A 19,958-nucleotide genomic window follows, 5' to 3' on the forward strand; every position below is an offset into this window, starting at 1 on the left:
CAATAAAGGGAAAAAAGTCGGATGGGGTGGGGGGTGGGGGGGCGGCCAAAAGGATTTGAAGGTTGGAGCAATCTATCAGACGAGTTAGCACATTGCCTACTTCTGTGGCATGGCTAATGCATTCCTCTAGAAGTTAATCCTATTTCTAAAGACCCTCCTGCTAGGAGCACATAGGCTGTGATGAATGAGAACTAAAATGCATTAAAATTCTCAACAACTTCACCAAAAGGCACACTATTAGATTCTGAGTGTCTACAATAAGATGGTTCATTAAAGTGCTGGTCTCAAAGAACCCGCTTTTGTTCCTACACACTACGTAGAGGGGGTCCAGCATGTCACTTGTGACACCTGCAGCCAAAATATTTTTACATTAGGTTGTCTGAGTAATCACATGAGAACCACATGAAATGGCAAGGGAAGGCCCTTTTCCATGGGCTGACTTAAATACCGTGATTATGTGCCTACACTCAGGAAGGATGCATGTTTCCATAGCATTAGCCACACAACAGTGTCATGAAACCCACTTTTAAAAAATCAGACATGAAAGAGCACTTATTCAATTTGCCTTGAAGAAGCCGCAGTGTTTGAACACTTCTCTTTTTCTCCCATTGTATTTTGCTTGTACTCAATTAAGAGATAATTAAGCCATTTATCACGATGTAGTCAAGGCTGAGCATTTATACAGACACTGAGAACAGCTTTTCTTACAGGACTAGAAATTACATCGGATGACTTAGTTTTTAGTCCCTGTCAACATATATAGGAAAAGGCTGGACTACCCTCTAGAATGACTGAAACAAATTACAAAGCAAAGCCTAACACCAGAAATGCCGAGAATGGAACACTTGAGATGCTAAGAAACTGAGCAGAAGCGGCAGGTGAGGAGGTTCTGAGCGACACCACCGAGGAGGGTGCACGAGTGCAGGCTCGGTCGTGTCCGACTCCCTGTGTCCTCATGGACTGTGGGGCCCACTAGGCTTCTCTCTCCGTGGGCCTCTCCACGCAAGAATACTGGAGTGGGTTGCCATTTCCTCCTCCAGGGGATCTTCCCAACCCAAGGATCAAACCGTGTCTCCTGCATTGACAGGCGGATTCTTTACCACTGAGCCACCAGGGGAGCTCCACAGAGGAGACATTATAAAGCAATTACCATTTCCAAAAATAAAAACAGGACGGAAGCACACCTAGAAATGGGAGGGATTCCATGCAAAGTATTTGTTACACGAGTGAATGAATGAATGGAGTCAAACTCTGTTGTTAGGCTCAGTTCAGTTCAGTTCAGTCGCTCAGTCGTGTCCGACTCTTTGCGCCCCATGAACTGCAGCATGTCAGGCCTTCCGGTTTATCACTAACTCCCGGAGTTTACCCAACTCACGTCCATTGATTCGGTGATGCCATCCAACCATCTCATCCTCTGTCATCCCCTTCTGCTCCTGCCTTCAATCTTTCCCATCATCAGGGTTTTTCCCAAGAAGCCAGTTGTTGGCATCAGATGGCCAATGTATTGGAGTTTCAGCTTCAGCATCAGTCCTTCCAATGAATGTTCAGGACTGATCTCCTTTAGGATGGACTGGCTGGTTCTCCTTGCAATCCAAGGGACTCTCAAGAGTCTTCTCCAACACCACAGTTCAAAAGCATCAGTTCTTCAGAACTTAGGCTCAGAACATTTATAGCAATACAGTTGGCTCATGTTCTGCAGAAAATTCATCGTTGATGTGAATACACGGTTCAGCTGAGGCCAGGGCAGGTGAGCAGGTGGAAGAAGAGCAGAGATGGGGGTACGATCACGTCCATTTGGTTTCAGCACTGCGGAATCTACACAGTAGTAGAGATGGGGATATGATCACGTCCATTTGGTTTCAGTGCTTTGGAATCTACATAGCAGTAGTGAAGGTCGCTCAGTCATGTCTGACTCTTTGAGACCTCAAGGACTGTACAGTCCATGGAGTTCTCCAGGCCAGAATACTGCAGTGAGTAGCTGGTCCCTTCTCCAGGGGATCTTCCCAACCCAGGGATCGCACCCAGGTCCCTGGAGTTGCAGGCAGATTCTTTACCAGTTGGGCCACTAGGGAAGCCCACCTACATAGTAAGTGCTGCATTTATTCCTTCATATACATTAAATATTATACTGAAAAATTTGAGATTAATAGCCATTCCCTCTGACCTTTCATTTTTGCATGGGCATCTGTCACTTCTTTGTCATTCAATCCTACTATAAACCATTTCTCATTCCAAAGTATATTGCATCTGAACATAATAACAATCATGGTTACGATATTAATAGTACCATTTAGGGAGACCTTCAAATAAGCACCTGTTTTACAAAAATTATCTCTAATCCTCACAGTCCTTCAGGTAGGTGGCATCCTTGTTTTACAGACGAAACACCTGAAGCTCAGAAAGGGCAAGTTCACTGTTCAATCCTCATTTAATGGATGAAGCACAGGCTTCATAAGGCCTATCTAACCTTATAGGGCCTTTTTTTTAAAATAAGTTTTTCATTTTGGAATAATTTCATATTTACATTGTTTGTTTAAGATATGGCAACCACAGCGGTTTTCTTTGTGCTGAGTTTAGTACACGTGCTGGCCACTAATCCTTATACACAGGCCCTTTCCAATCTATTAACAACTTGTTTGGGGATATATAGATAAAGACTTGTATGTAGATACAATATCTAGACATTACTATGAATTTTCTCTTGGAGTATTACAAAAATATGGCTAAATAGGGCAATTATCCATACCTAGAAAACATCCAGGAAATGGAAGAAAATCTAGTTGTTTATGTTTACTTATAGCAACATAATGGTTTTTTTTTTAAAAATAAATAAATAACTTTTTTGAAAGTATCAATAAAAATAGCACTTAATCCAGAATAAGTTTAAATGAAATGAAAACACCCAAGTAAAGTTAATATATCATGTCCTAGATCACCTGTTCTATAGCTCAAGACATGGCCACACAGGATTTCTTGAACTATGAGCCAGGATTCCTCTGCCTTTTTTATTTTTAAAGGACTGCCAAACACAATCATGACTAATCGCTTTTTAATCTGACCTAAGGCTCCACTGATCGCAGTACACATGCCAATTTCAGAAGGGTTAAAATGTGTGTTTTAGAAGTGGTGAAACAGTAATCAAGTTAAGCCCAAGCCAACCAAAACTACATTTCCTATTTATTTGGATAATGAGCCAGGCAGAGAGTGAGAACTCGGCAAACATTTGCTGAATCGATGGATGGTCTGGGAGGCAATATTCATCTGTAAATAGGAAATTGCTCGCAGCTTGCTGACAAACTATCTTCTTTCCCCTCAGCACCTGTCCAGACCATCACCCTCTACCATCTCCTTGTCGTAAAGAAAAATCAGTTCACTGATAATGGATACCTCTTCACTGTACACGATCATTTCCATGTCAACCAGAAATACTTATTTAACATTCTTCAAGGATTCAAGGGGACGTAGTGAATCATTTCATGTATTTTGGACTTGAAAATATGCGTATATGTGAACTGGGTCTATGATAAGACTGACAATAGTCCATTTACCAGCTTCAGATGTACAGGAGGTCTTGTGCTCTTTCCCTAAATCTGCCTTTCTCTGTTTCTGCATGGGGCAGGGAGACAGCAGGTGAGCGAGCACACACAAATGTGCTTCATGGGAGACTCGTGCTATGTAACGTACTTTCTATATCTCCTACTCCCGGATCGACAGAGTCAGCATAAATCATACCCAACTGGGTTTTTGTCTTTGCATTATCTAGGTAAATGCAATGGAACTACATAGACCAGGGTTGTTTAGCTATTTTTCCCTCTCATCCAAAGAGGACAAAACTCAATTTGTAGTCTGTGTATCTAACATTATGACATCAAGAAAAACACAGCACAGATACCATGCTTGCTGGAAAGTCAACAAGAAGATGAGGGACAATGAATACAGTAGGTAATAAAATACCATCACTTCTCAACATAAACAACAGGGAAAATGTCAGGTTGTCAGAAAGTCATTGACGGGCAACTAAAACTGCAGGCTCCCAGCAGTGGAGAGAGAAACCTTCTTATGGTTTAACCAGGAGAACTGTGAGTTCTTCATGAAAGCCCACTAACAAGCTGTCAGAGGCATCTCAGCAAATGGCCCGCAGACTGCTGACCCTCTGCCCTCCTCTCCACGTTTCCCTGCCAAGCTTTCAGATGCCATACGGTACGGTTAAGGCCAAGTCTGATGCCACGTCAGCTATCTCATGCAGGGGACTCCTGTGCTCAGATGCTCAATCGTGTCCAACTCTTTGTGACCCCATGTACTGTATGGCCTGCCAGGCTCCTCTGTCCGTGGGATTTCCCAGGCAACAATACTGGAGTGGGTTGCCATTTCCTCCTCCATGGAGAGGATCTTCCAGACCCAGGGACTGAACCCTGGTCTCTTATGTCTCCTGCATTGACAATCTAAAAGGACACTAGGGCTTTTGAAGCCTTGCTATCAAACACCAGCAGGAACCCACCTGATGTCAGAGTGGAGACAGTTCAGCTTGTTGCAGACAGACGTGCACAGAGGAAATGCAGAACATCCCAGAAAGAGGGAAGAGGGAGCCACTTATCCCAAGTCTGGGCTCGTGCTGACTGATGCTAAGGGGGTGGATATGGGTGGAACTGTGTTCGCAGTCTCAGAAAAAAAAAGGTTAGAGACCTAAACCCCTCAGAAATGTGACCCTATTGAGAAGTGGGGTCTTTAAAGAGATAAGTTAAACTGAGATCATTACAGTAAACCCAAATGCAATGGGATTCACTTGCTTTGGATGAGTTTAATATGTAGTCAACCACGTTCAAAGTTCTTTGCTTTCTCACAGTCCAGCACAGGCAGGAAACTCTGGCTCATTATTTTAAAGAAAATACTGTGTTGGAAAAAATAAATAAATAAAGGTTGGGGGGAGTGCAAATTTGGACACAGAGAGAGAAACACACAGAGGGAACATGATCTGAAGACACAAGGAGAAGGACTCACGTGACTGGAATGAATGACGCGGCTACAAACCCAGGGATGCGGACAACCACCAGAGGCCAGAAAAGGCAAAGGCGGACCCTTCCCAGAGCTTTCAGGGAGCACCGGGCTCGGCCGATACCCTGGTTTCGAACGTGCAGCCTCCAGGACTGTGAGATCATAAATTCCTATTCCTTAGACCAAAAGCTATTAGTAACCAGCCAGTATAAAACTCTGAACGTTATACTAACTAGATTTCAAATTCCTTTGCTGGTATTTAGTCAGTAAGTCGAGTCTGACTCTTTGTGACCCCATGGACTGTTAGCACGCTGGGCTTCCCTGTCCTTCACTATCTTCCGGAGTTTGCGCAAACTCATGTCCATTGAGTCGGTGATGCCATCCAATCATCTCATCCTCTGCCGCCCTCTTCTCCTTTTGCCTTCAATCCAATTCCTTTAGTACTGTATTAAATATGACTATAGCCTTTGTGTCAACCAATTCTTGAGATTGGTTTGGTTCTCATGCACGTGTGCCTATTTGGGGGTGTGTGTGTGTGTGCACATGTGTGTATATGTGCATGTGTTTGTGTAAACATATGCATCTATATTGTACTGAGTGATTTTTAAGAGGATGAACTTCATTCATTTTCCAGATCAGTTTGACTCCATTCAAATGCAAGAACTGGTTCTGGTTCTATCACGATTGAACAAGATCTGGTGGAATTCAAAGGTCCCTCCCCGCCCCAGGATTCCCTCACTCTACAACACAACCAGTGTAACAGAGGGCTCCGGCCTGCACTTCCGACCAGCATCCACAGATGGCATATGTAACATTTGTGATGCCATAGCAAGCAGCTGCTAGAGAACAAGTGGCAAGGAGGAGTCAGAACTCTTTATGGCCGTAAACAATGAAGAGAGGACTAGAAATCTGGTGGGCTGCCAACCCACACCTCAGTGGGCAGAGGGAACAAAAAGGCAGAGGTGGTAAGGGCTGTCTTCTCTAAAGAGCTAAGGACTTGAAATACCTGGGAGCGTGAGGATGTGTTCTCACCTGGCACAAGGAATCAGAATCAAGTGACACAGAAATGTTAGCAAAAAAACCAAAGATTCCCATCAGCTTCCACTCTGGGAGCTGTGATCTTAATGTAAGACTGACAACGATGGGCAATTGACCAAAAACTATGCCTTTGCATGAAGCCGGACACCTCCTAAAATAATTCTTGACAATGTTAGAGGAATTTCAGTTCTTCCATCCAATCCTTAAAATATATAATCATCTTTACTACTATTGATTTAAGTACATTTTCCAATGAATGAACTTTTAATCTCCTCTCCTCTCTCTTTTTTTTTTTTTATGTTCTTAAGATTCTAGCTGATATTTTCTGTAAGAGGGGCTCGACTCGTGACAAAAAGAGCTTCCTTCTCGAACTTTGTGTTCTTGATCTTTAACATTTGGGGTCTGTTCTTGTTCTTAATTTCTCTTCTTTCCCTTCTTCTCTGTTGCTGATGGGATGTTTTGTCCAAATATATCAAAGGCATGTGCCGAACACCGATTTTATCTTTTTAAGTGAAACATCAATCCCCATGCAAGTTTATTTACTATTTGGCATGAAATACTTACTAAAACATACACAAAAGAAATGCAAATGGAAAGCAGTCCTTATTGACTGTGATACAAGGAGAACACCAGTGCTCGTGTGGGCCATCTTCCCCTAGGAGAGGGGTCTCAGGAGTGGCCAGGGCCTGTTCGGTGGGCTGATGAAAAAAGAGCAATCCAGGAATGTGGAGACGCTTCCACAGGGACGCAAAGGCAACAGCAGGTAGGCACATGAAAGAGTCATTAAGTGGTTAAGCCTGAGATGAAAGGAAGAGCTGGGCCCTGTGAGTAAAAGAAAAACAGACAGGAAGGGATAGATCTCCACCAGCGTGTATGGGCAGAATCTCTAAAAAGAGAGGCCTGGGTTTGGTCCAGAGCTGGATGGGAGATGTCCACTGAGACATCTGACCAGAGGGACCACCACAGCAGAAGACCTGAGGGTGAAAAGGAGGGTTCTAGAGGCAAGAGACCAACAGAAAGGGGTGGGGATGAACCTTGGGGCCAGAGGGAGAGAAGCCAGAGGAGGAAGGAGGCCTTGATCGTGACATGTAGAGAAAGGCATTCCTCGATTCCCTGAAGGTTAAGGTTCTGCAGGAAATTGACATAGATGGGTCACTTAAGATGTGGAAGCAGAAAGAGAGGCAGGGAGCCCTCCTGCTGCTGCTGGGGCTGATCGTATGCAGTTCAGTCCCAGCCTGGGGGGAGCAGCCAGATCGAGTATCCCAAGGCCCAAGAGGCCTGGGTGTTGGGAGCAGGTGTGGAGGCAGTGGGGACCTGACCTCTGGTCGCAGACACAGGCCTGAAGCCAGCAGTTCTGGAGGCTCCCCGACTTGTGCCCTCCCTTATGGCTGTGCCACCTCAAGGGCTCTCCCAGGGCACCCTTGGAGTCAGCGCCTCCAGCCCTCTCTCTGATCTCCCAAGTACTCAGCTACCAATGCTGAAGCTGAAGCTGAAGCTCCAATACTTTGGCCACCTGATGCGAAGAACTGATTCATTGGAAAAGACCCTGATGCTGAGAAACACTGAAGGTGGGAGGAGAAGGGGATGACAGACGATGAGATGGTTGGATGGCACCACCGACTCAGGACATGAGTGTGAGCAAGCTCCGGGAGTTAGTGATGGACGGGGAGGCCTGGAATGCTGTAGTCCGTGGAGTTGCAAATAGTTGGACATGACTGAGTGGCTGAACTGATGCAGATCCCTTTCTGCTCAAAAGACCTGGAATCAGACCCTGACTATCATGCCTGCAGTGTGTCCTCCTTCATCTCCAGATCTCAGTAAACCAGTAACGTTCTAAAGTGTGGCATTTTCCAGGACGTCTGCGTCAAGCTGTATGCCATGCCATACTGTTAACGAACTTTCACAACACCGTGAACGAAATCCTTCTCATCACTGCCGTTTAACAAATGATGGGGCTTGTCCAGAGTTACACAGTGAGCAATACAACTGGGATTCCATTCTGCTCTACTGCCTCCCAAGAGAAGTTTACACCGTGAAGATCAGACCAAGTATTCTAAAGGGAGAAAGGTGAGAAATGGAGGCAGTAGACGGTCTAGTGTTGGCTTGATCAGGATAAATATGATCTGAGCAGGCTTATAGGCAAAAGGAATAAAGAAGAATGGGCGAGTGTGTGGATCAAGAGGTCTAACGGCAGATGAAGCAGTGTAGCAGACAAGCAGGAAGGAGGATTGTGGACGGAAGGGAGGGTACACTAAGGAGACCTTAGAGACACGAGAGGACACGGGCAGTTGGTGGCAGCTGGAGAACAGACACACCTCGTGGATTCCATGAGGAGCTTCTACTTGAAGTCCGTTCTGAGCATAAAGAAGTATGAGGGGCATAAGGCTAGGAAAAGCACTAAAGGTCGCCAAGAGTTCTTCCATGAGTGTATCCAACCGGGAAATGAGAAATATTGCATTGCTAGAAGGGACAGGCATATCATTCCCAAGGCAGAAAGAAACTCTGATGAGCATTTTTTTTTTTAAAAAACAGTGTTTCCATGTTCTGAGAATTAGAGAAAGGATTGAATTTTATTGGAGGTGCAGACTGAGTCTGACTGAGTAGGTTCAGAAAGAATAGACTAAAGTCAGGGGCCAGGATACAGCATGTCAACAAGGGGGTGGGGAGTTACTAGCAAGACTAAATTTCTTGAAAGAATGTTCAACCTTGTATCTCCAAAGAGGTCAGCACTTGGCAGACAGGACACAGAAGTTGGTGGAATGAAATGAATGGCTATGTTTCTCTAGAGCAGGCAGGATCAATGCCCTGGAATTATTAAAGAATGTGCTGCACAAAATTCTACTCAAAGGGAGGACTTTTCTTTCCTTCACTACTCCTTATTCACAAAGGGGTTAACAGATAGGGAATAAATGGAAACAGCAACAGACTTTATTTTCTTGAGAGCCAAAATCACTGCAGATGGTGACTGCAGCCATGAAATTAAAAGAAGCTTGATCCTTGGAAGAAAAGCTATGATCAACCTATACAGCACATTAAAAACCAGAGACAGGAGAAGGAAATGGCAACCCATTCCAGTACCCTTGACTGGAAAATTCCATGGACGGAGGAGTCTGGTAGGCTACAGTTCATGGGTCACATAGAGTCGGACACGACTGAGCGATTTCACTTCACAGCTGATAAAAAGCTTGGGTTGTCTCTTGGGGTGGATTTGCTCCTGGATGGATTTCACCTTGAGGCAGTAGGGAGCCCCGCAGACCTCTCCTGGAAGTGGGCGTATGGCCGAAGCACACCTGGCCCATGTCAGGGGTGGAGCGTGCCTCCTCTGAGCTCCTAGGCAGTGGGTCCCAGGTCTCAAGGGTTTCCATTGCAATTGGGAATGCCCATTTCGTGGGCTCCTGGATCCCCATCGATCAGCATCCAGTGAGGAGAGCGGCGGGGTACGGTCCACAGTTGGTAAAGAGTCTGCCTGCAATACGGGAGACCCGGGTTCATTCCCTGGGTCGGGAAGATCTCCTGGAAATGGAAATGACAGCCCACTCCAGTATTCTTGCCTGAAGAATTCAACGGACTGAGGAGTCTTGTGGACTGGTATTTGTTATCCATTTCTAGATATGTATCCTAAATTTGAACAAAAATGAAAGCATGAAGATGTTTAGCAAAAACTTATGTAAAATAAGGAGACTCAGCAATCCCTCTTCTGAGTATTTACCCAAGAGAAATGAAAAGTTGTGTTCACACACACAAAAAAAAAATAAAACAAATAAAAACCAGAGACATCACTTTGCCAACAAAGGTCTGTCTGTTTAGTCAAAGCTATGGCTTTTCTAGTAGTCATGTATGGATGTGAGAGTTGGACCATCAAGAAGGTTAAGCCCCAAAGAATTGATGATTTTGAACTGTGGTGTTGGAGAAGATTCTTGAGAGTCCCGTGGACAACAAGGAGATCAAACCAGTCAACCCAGAATATTCACTGGAAGGACTGATGCTGAAGTTGAAGCTCCAGTGCTTTGGTCACCTGATGCAAAGAACTGTCTCACTGGAAAAGACCCTGATGGTGGGAAAGATAGAAGACAGGAGGAGAAGTGGGTGACAGAGGATGAGATGGTTGGATAGGATCATTGACTCAATGGACATGGGTTTGAGCAAACTCCGGGAAATAGTTAAGGACAGGGAAGCCTAGCATGCTGCAGCCCCTGGGTCACAAAGACTCAGACACAAGTGAGCGACTAAACAACAATGGTCTACTCAGCAATTTTTTTTTCTTGCTTTCTAATTACAACACATAATACTATATTTTTACTATCAGCAAAACCAATTCACATTAGTAAGGCTTCTTCCATCCACTAGAGTTAAATTTTTTAAGTGGATAAGCAATTAACGGTGTCAAGTAGATTAAAATTGATCCCTAGCACAGAAGTTGTGATCAATAAAAAACAATCTGTAAATTTGATTGCATAAATCCTTTTACTTAAGGCCACCATAAGCATAATTTTCAGGATCACTCCTTTGATCTCACCTACTGAAAAAGAAAATGCAATGAAATTATTAACTATGGATCTTGGTTTCCAGAAAAAGACAATATGGCCTATTTAAAAATTTTGAAACATTTGTGGAAGACAAACGTGCGATTAACAGACCATGCTGCTAATCACGGAAAATGTGTCATTAAAAAGCCCCTTGGGTCTAGCCAAGCTCCGAAACTAGTATATAAAAAAAATACTCTCGAAAATGCAGCATGCCTTATTTAACTGGTTCCAACAGCCCCTGGCTGGTTCATGGTTTGGCAACTTTATATGTTGTCCTCTGGCTTCCCGCTAGGAGGATTTAGCTACCTCCCCGTCATCCATTTCTTAGCTGTGCATCTGTTGCCAGTTCTACTGAATGCCTGTGAAACTTAAGACAACACACCAACAATCCCACTGTTTTATGTTCCAGAAAGTGGATCTTGCTGGTCAGTTTGCTCAAGAAGCATGTCAGTGTTCAACTCTCCATTCTATTTCTCCTCGGCTTCTCCTTCCGCCTCTGCCACCTATTACATCAACCAACCTGAAGACGTCTCTACTCAGTTCAGCAGCAACTGTTGTATCTTCTCTTGTCTAGCAGTTCAGTTCAGTTCAGTTGCTCAGTTGTGTCCGATTCTGCGACCCCATGAACTGCAGCACGCCAGGCCTCCCTGTCCATCACCAACTCCTGGAGTTTACTCAAACTCATGTCCATCGAGTCGGTGATGCCATCCAACCATCTCATCCTCTGTCGTCCCCTTCTCCTCCTGCCCTCAATCTGTCCCAGCATCAGGATCTTGTCAAATGAGTCGGTTCCTCGCATGAGGTGACCAAAGTATTGGAGTTTCACCTTCAACATCAGTCCTTCCAATGAACACCCAGGACTGATCTCCTTTAGGATGGACTGGTTGGATCTCCTTGCAGTCCAAGGGACTCTCAAGAGTCTTTTCCAACAGCACAGTTCAAAAACATCAATTCTTCAGCACTCAGCTTTCTTTATAGTTCAACTCTCGCATCCATACACGACTACTGGAAAAACAAGTAGTCTACAGTCTATAGTCTCTTGTCTATAGATTCATTCTAAAAGCTGATGAATACCAACTTTCACTTAATGAAGCTGAAGGATGCTGTGTTTTGACCCCCAGAGCCTCCAGAAGGAACACGGTCTTGACGGCACTTTAATTTTAGACTTCTAGTCTCAAGAACTGTGAGAGAATAAATATCTATTGTTGTAAGAAACAGCTATAAGAAAGTAATACATATGTCCACGTTTTACTAAGCTCTTCATCACAGTATATACAGTGGCCAATTTCTTTCTCTTCCAGAGGTTTTCTTCCTGGAGGGCTCTGTCTCATTCTTCAGGACTCGGAATGGGTGAACCGAGGCCTGCTTTTTCATTGTCTTCTCAGGAACTCCTTCGCTGATTTTCTAAATTGGACCCGCTGTTTCCTGGATATCATAATTCCATCCTTCTTGGCTTCCTTTCTTATTTTTCCAAAGCGTATCCTCAAGTAACTTCCTGAGAAAAGATATTCATCACGCTGACTTTCTGAGACTTTCAACATAGTATCCCAAATCTCTTTACCTGTCTTTAAATTTAATTGATCACTTGGGTGGAAATGACTGTAGACTCGAAGTCATCTTCCCGGACTTCCTTGGTGGTCCAGTGGCTAAGACTCTTCACTCCCAATGCAGGCAGTCAGGGTTCAATCACTGGTCAAAGAACTAGATCCCATATGCTGCAATGAAAAATCCCTCATGCCAGAGCTGAAAAAGATGCCGCATTCCACAACTAAGTCTTGGTGCGGCCAAATAATAAATCTCAAAAATATACAAGCAACTCCTGCAGCTCAATTCCAGAAAAATAAATGACCCAATCAAAAAATGGGCCAAAGAACTAAACAGACATTTCTCCAAAGAAGACATACAGATGACTAACAAACACATGAAAAGATGCTCAACGTCACTCATTATCAGAGAAATGAAAATCAAAACCACAATGAGGTACCATTACACACCAGTCAGGATGGTTGCTATCCAAAAGTCTACAAGCAATAAATGCTGGAGAGGGTGTGGAGAAAAGGGAACCCTCTTACACTGCTGGTGGGAATGCAAACTAGTACAGCCGCTATGGAGAACAGTGTGGAGATTTCTTAAAAAACTGGAAATAGAACTTTCATATGACCAAGCAATACCACTCCTGGGCATATACACCGAGGAAACCAGATCTGAAAGAGACACGTGCACCCCAGTGTTCATCGCAGCACTATTTATAATAGCCAGGACATGGAAGCAACCTAGATGCCCATCAGCAGAAGAACGGATAAGGAAGCTGTGGTACATATACACCATAGAATATTACTCAGCCGTTAAAAAGAATTCATATGAATCAGTTCTAATGAGATGGATGAAACTGGAGCCCATTATACAGAGTGAAGTAAGCCAGAAAGATAAAGACCAATACAGTATACTAACGCATATATACAGAATTTTAAAAGATGGTAATGATAACCCTATATGCAAAACAGAAAAAGAGACACAGATGTACAGAACAGACTTTTGGACTCTGTGGGATAAGGCGAGGGTGGGATGTTTTGAGAGAACAGCATCGAAACATGTATATTATCAAGGATGAAACAGATCAACAGCCCAGGTTGGATGCATGAGACAAGTGCTCGGGCCTGGTGCACTGGGAAGACCCAGAGGGATGAAGTGGGGGGGGAGGTGGGAGGGGGGATCAGGATGGGGAATACATGTAAATCCATGGCTGATTCATGTCAATGTATGGCAAAAACCACTACAATATTGTAAAGTAATTAGCCTCCAACTAATAAAAATAAATGGAAATAAAATTTAAAAAGTATAATGTAAATATTTATGAAATAAATAAATAAACATTTTTTTTAAATCACCTTCCCTCAGAACTTTCCTCAAAACTAGCACTACTAATTCTCATTCGCTTACAGTTATCTATATTTATCCCTCACTTAAAATTTTTATACTACTCCCTTTATCCGTGGTTCCCTAAGGATTTCACAGTGGTATGTCATAGCTAGATGTATCGACCTAAACTCCACTCTGCCTAGCTATATGTAGTGTCTTTCAACATCAACAGTCATGTGCTCATGTGTGAGTTATCTGGAAAGTCCCTCCCCTCTCTCACCCCCTTTGCTCTGGTCTCCCTTATGGGTCGCCAGGGCTATCTCAATAGCACATGCTGCGATGATGGAAGTTCCCTATAAGTCTGCACTGCCCAGTAGCTGTTATACACATATGGCCACTGAGCAACTGAAATGAGACCAGTGTCACCAAGGAACTGAATTTTTAATTTAGTTTTTATTAACTGAAATTTAAGGCATATACAGCTAGTGAGGTGAGTGAGACCTTTAGGGCGTGTCTCTTATCTCCTCCCATATTCCCCATACTTTCATATTTTTAGTCCTTATCTAAAACATTTTTCTGACTATATCCTTATCTAGCCTCTTTATTAGCATTTCAAAAAATGTGGCAGTCATGATACATTTCCAATATTGTAGCTCTTTTTATTCCCCCTGGCTTTCAGGGGATCTTAGTTCCCTGACTGGGGATCGAACACAGGGCCCAGCAGTGGAAGCATGGAAATTCTAACCACTGAACCACCAGGGAATTCCCTGTAACTCTTTAATAGAATCTGATTCTTGTTTCAAGGATAAAATGACTGCAGATTCACATTCTAATTAAATGTTTTCAAATTCTATTCATTTCCCTTGAATTAGCTATTTTTCCTCAGTAGTCAGTTTCCCTGTTTATGTTGGCCTTTTTCATCGTAAGCTTTAATAACATTCTTGGTAATCCTTGGTTTTCCATTCATATTCAAACCTGAGGTAATAAAAAGAATGACACGTGTTCAGACACAATTCTCCAGGAACATTTTCATATTTTTGCACAATCCAGGTATTCACAGCGAAGAGAACGGGCCGAATTGATTCAAGAATGACTGGATAAAATAAATGTGTTGGTGCACAGCAGCTACACCTCAGTAAAAAAAAATAATAAAGTAAAAAGGTAAAAAGAAAATATGCCTTGGAAGGTAGCAGCGGTAAGTACATTGCTCCAGAGGGATGTAGGTCTATCTCCCTGGACCAAAATTTGTTTACATTTCAGGTTAGTGAAACCCTAGTGACTTCCTTCCCCTTCCTCCTACTGCCCCCCTCCCTCCCCTTCCCCAGGGGCGGGTTTGCTTATATTCCAGTAAAGTATCTCCCCTCCCTCCCAGGGAAGGAGGGACAGGTGTGCCAACCCCCCAGTAGAAGGCCCCAGGCTCCTAATTCAGGAATTCCTCTCCTATGGTACCACCCAGCTGCACATGCAGACTGTTAAGAGCTGACCCCCTCCCTGCCAAATTCATAATGTTGAAATCCTAACCGGCAGTATCTTAGAAGGCAGCTATATTTGGAGACAATGTCTTTACAGATGTGATTAAGTTAAAACCAGGTCCTTAGTGCGACCCTTAATCTAGTATGACTGATGTCCTCATAAGATTGAACTTGGACACACAGAGGGAGGGCAAGGGGAAGACACAGAAGCAGATGGGCACCCGCAAGCCAAGGAGGGAAGATGTCCCCCTGGCTCTCAGAAGGAACCAGGCCCGCCCACACCCTGATCTCGGACTTCTGACCTGCGAAACTGTGACAAAATAAACTTGCACAGATTAAGCCGCTCAGCCAGGAAGGGGCTTCCCAGGTGGCACTCGTGGTAAGAACCGGCCTTCCAATGCAGGAGATATATGATGTGGGTTCAGTCCACATCTGATGTTGGGATGATCCCCTGGAGGAGGGCAAGGCAACCCACTCCAGTATTCTTGCCTGGAGAATTCTATAGGCAGAGGAGCCTGGTGGGCTACGGTCCATGGGGTGGCAGAGTCGGACACGACTGAAGCGATTTAGCACACACACAGCCAGGAATACTTCACAATGGAAGCCCTGGCAAATTAATTCACAGGGTAACATCATCGTCTTACTGCATCACCCATGGGGCTTGAGTACTATGAAGCTTTGTAACACAAGGTCTATTCTCTGATCCAGAAATATCATGTTTCTTGTCAAAGAAATGCATGCACGCTCAGTCACACATGACTCTGCCACCCCATAGACTGTAGCCCGCCAGGCTCCTCTGTCCATGGGATTCTCCAGGCAAGAATATTGGAGTGGGTTGGCATTTCTTCCTCCAGAAGATCTTACTGATGCAGGGATCAAACCTGTGTCTCCTGCAGCTCCTGCACTGGCAGGCAGATTCTTTACCACTGAGCCACCTGGGAAGCCCTTATCAAAGTATATTTATATCTATCAATAGATGCTTCTTTGAGGCACTAATGCTCTAGGTTATCACCTGTGTGTGTATGTGTGTGCTCAGTTGTGTCTGACTCGTTGTGACCTCATGGGCTATACCTGCCAGACTCCTCCATCCTTGGGACTCTCTAGGCAAAAATACTGGAGTGGGTTGCCCTTTCCTTCTCCAGGGGATCTTCCTGACCTAGGGATTGAACCTTCATCTCTTGCGCCTCTCACATTGGCAGGTAGACTCTTCACCACTGTGCCACCTGGGAAGCCAGTTATCACCTAAAGTCATTCAATTTCTTTATAAAGATAAATATTTATTTCCGGGCAAAACTACATGCCATTTCTGCACTGGGGGCACAGGAGAGGGCATACTGACAAGTGGGCATATAACTGAACCCTGTGCTTCCACAACAGACACATCCCAAGTCCAGAGCCTACGAGGACTCTGCTGGGGACTCCCTCCACAGCAGCAGAGCTCCATGGGTACCCTAGGCTGCACCAGCCATGATCCCTCCATCTGCTTTCCATCTTCTAGAAAACAGTTTAACACTCATCTGCTGATAACCATCACTCATTTTCTTTAATGTTGTAGACATTTAACTTTCGCTGTCATACAGTTATTTCAATGGGGGCTCAAGAAGGAGATACGATGAACAGGTGTACAGACTGTCATCCTCAACTAGAAGTGCCGATAGTTTTTCTTGAATCTTCTTTCCTGATACTAAATAAAGTAAGAGACCCAGAGTTATCTTAACTATAATTTACATTCTCAAATAGTTAAACGAACACATGACAGGTTATATAAAATTTTTTTTTAGGGATTTCCCTGATAGTACCCTGATGCTGGGAAAGATTGAAGGTGGGAGAAGAAGGGGACGACAGAGGATGTGATGGTTGGATGGTATCACCGACTCGATGGACATGAGCGTGAGCAAGTTCCTGGAGTTGGTGATGGACAGGGAGGCCTGAAATGCTGCAGTCCCTGGGGTCGCAAAGAGTCGGACACGATCGAGCGACTGAACTGATGCGGATCCCTTTCTGCTCAAAAGACCTGGGATCAGACCCTAACTATCATGCTTGCAGTGTGTCCTCCTTCATCTCCAGCTCTTAGTAAACCAGTCATGTTCTAAGGTGTGGCATTGTCCAGGACGTCTGCATCAAGCTGTATGCCGTGCCATACTGTTAGCGAACTTTCACAACACCGTGAACGAAATCCTTCTCATCACTGCCGTTTAACAAATGAGGAGGCTTGTCCAGGGTTACCCAGTGAGCAATACAACTGGGATCCTATTCTGCTCTACTGCCTCCCGAGAGAAGTTTACAGCGTGAAGATCAGACCAAGTATTCTAAAGGGAGAAAGGTGAGAAATGGAGGCAGTGGAGGGTATAGTAGTGGCTCATGTCTGAGCAGCAGAATTGAACTGAACTGATGGTACAGTGGGTAAGAATCCACCTGTCAGTGCAGGGGACATGGCTTCGATCCCCGGTCTGGGAAGACCTCACAGATGGCGGGGCAGTTAAGCCGATTCACAACTGCTGACCTGCGCCGTAGCTTTAGACCCCGAGCTCCACAATAAGAGCAGCCAACTCGATGAGGAGCCGGCGCACCGCAACTAGAGAGTAGCCCCTGCTAGCCACAACTGGAGAAAGCCCGTGAGCGGCAAAGAGGATTCAACTCCACCGGAAGGACATAAATGAGTATTTTTTAAATAATGTTTTCAAACGCTGTTGAAAATTTTTAAGGAAAATTGAAGAAATAGCAATCTTTGAGGACAATCTAATGGGAGGAAAGAAAATAGAGATGGAGTTCTTTTATCAAAAGAACTACTGGAAACTGAAAAATACTATATTTAGGTATTGAGTTTTCTGGATTTAGGCTTCTTAACAGATGGAAGGGAGAGGATTTTAAACTTTAGAAAAATACCTCTGCTTATTCTGTTGCAGAGCTGGCCTCCGAAGCATCGGCTCTCAGAACTCTCACTAGGAACGCTCCCCAGTGACTTGACCTCTCCTAGTGGCGTGCAGATAATCGATTAGACGTTAAGACAAGCGGCCGGAGACACACAACACAACCGTGCTTTACAGTGCCGATTTTCCGCCTTTCTGCCACCACAGTGGAAGGGGGAACACTCCTCCCAACCCACTGAGAGATGTGTCCTTGCACATAAGCGGGCATTTCGGCTCAGGCAAGGAAGCCCCAGGCAGACAGGTTACTGCTGCTCTGCATGCACGGGCCCTCTCATCTCTGTCCCGTCCACTGCTTGGCAAGTGGCCTTCTGGCTTTAATGTGACCACAGCTACGACCTAATGAAAGGGCAAGAAGGTGAGGGAAACACCTGATGAGGAGGAAAAGGACACAAGGATTGACCTTACTGTCTATATGACTGGACTCCCAGCAGGCAGAGCGTCATGCTAGAGATCCCTGGTGAAGAACCTAGCGTAGAGCACACATGACTCGGTTAATGTCTGAAGAAGTGGTTAAATATGAAACAGTAAAATAAGTGATGCTAGAGCTCCCCAACCTGACATGTAGCCTAGACAAGGATTCCTGGGGTCCCAGAAAGATTAGTGCATGCCAGAGATGGTTCTGAGACCTTTACAGCCATCACTCATTTAATACTCACAGTATATTATTCTTGCTTTGCAGATAAGAATAAGGTTCAGAGAATAAGGTTCAATAACTTGCCCAAAGTCACACAGCTAAATGGCAGAGCCTCAGACCTAACACTGACGGTTACTCCCTAACTCCTGTTCGTTGCTTCCCAAAACATTACCTTTAAATTGCTTTCTCTCGTTTAAGAAATGGATATTACTCTAACTCAGTTGAAAGTGTCAGTCGCGTCCGACTCTTTGAGACCCCATGGACTGTGGCCAACCAGATTCCTCTGTCCATGGGATTCTCCAGGCAAGAATACTGGAGTGGGTTGCCATTTCCTTCTCCAGCGGATCTTCCCAACCCAGGGATTGAACCCAGGTCTCCTGCATTGTGGGAAGATTCTTTACCACTAACCCACCAGTGAAGTCCACAAAGTACATTCTCAAAGGTAGGTAGGAAAAAAATATACCCTCAAAAAACAGCCTTCGTGGCAGCATGAATCTTGAAAGGATCATGAAGCATTACCAGATTCACAGATACCTTCCTAGCACCCAACTCTTGGTTTCAATATTTGGATGACTAAAGGAAGCCCAGGAGTTTGCTCTTCATTCTCCAGTTTCTGGAAGAGCAAAAAATGTGAACTTCCTCCTCTTTAGAGGATAGCATGAGACACAGAGGGTACATAGAACCACCCTCTCCCAACAGAAAACCTCCTGAAACAGATATCTTAAAATATTTGATTTGGGTACTGATTTCACATGGAGATTTTAATACTCAGGAAAGGAAGAACATAATATGGAAATACCTACAGTTAAAAAAATGGGGGGGGGGGGTTTGGATGGGACATTAGCCAAGCAAGGAGGATAAGAACAAAGGGAAAGATTCCAAAATAAGAAAAAAAGTGGTAAAAGATCCAAAGATTCCCACAGCAAAATTACTATAGCTTTAAGTAACTAAAATTATTGCATCTTGATTAATATTTCCAGTGATCAAAATTAGCCCACAAACTGTGGACTTAAGTTTTGAGAAGAAAAGATTCTCCTTCACATCTGTCCAGAATGAAGAGAATTTGCTGGTATTTGGTATTTATCACTGGATACATGTTGGTCCTTCATGAATACTTAACAGTCACATAGCTTCTTCACATTGACAAGTTATCTGATTCCAAATGTGGAAGTGAATTTGCTTCTCTGGTTTAAGTGAGTGTATATGAAAGAAAAAAGGAAGTAACTGACTCAGTGGACATGAGTTTGAGCAAGCTCCAGGAGCTGGTTGATGGACAGGGAAGCCTGGCGAACTGCAATCCATGGGGTCTCAAAGAGCAACTGAACCGAGCTGAGCATGGGTGTGCCCAAGCGTGGGAGACATGAGGAGCCTGAGAGTGACCCACTGCAAAAGTGACTGAGTGTGACAGCAGCCAAGTGCAAGCACGACCCATCACAAGAGAGACCAAGCAAGTGTGACCTAGTGCAAGACCACCACGAGGGAGACTAATCACAAACCTGACCCAGTG

The 19,958-nt window shown here is 44.4% G+C and overlaps 1 protein-coding gene across 1 annotated transcript in view; it reads right to left on the reverse strand.

Moving 5' to 3' along the window:
- Window positions 1–19,958, reverse strand: part of HLCS (holocarboxylase synthetase) — a 191,110-nt gene that overhangs the window by 58,081 nt on the left and 113,071 nt on the right. The window lies entirely within an intron of this gene.

This window comes from Muntiacus reevesi, chromosome 8 (assembly GCF_963930625.1).
Source record: "Muntiacus reevesi chromosome 8, mMunRee1.1, whole genome shotgun sequence".
Classification (NCBI taxonomy): domain Eukaryota; kingdom Metazoa; phylum Chordata; class Mammalia; order Artiodactyla; family Cervidae; genus Muntiacus; species Muntiacus reevesi.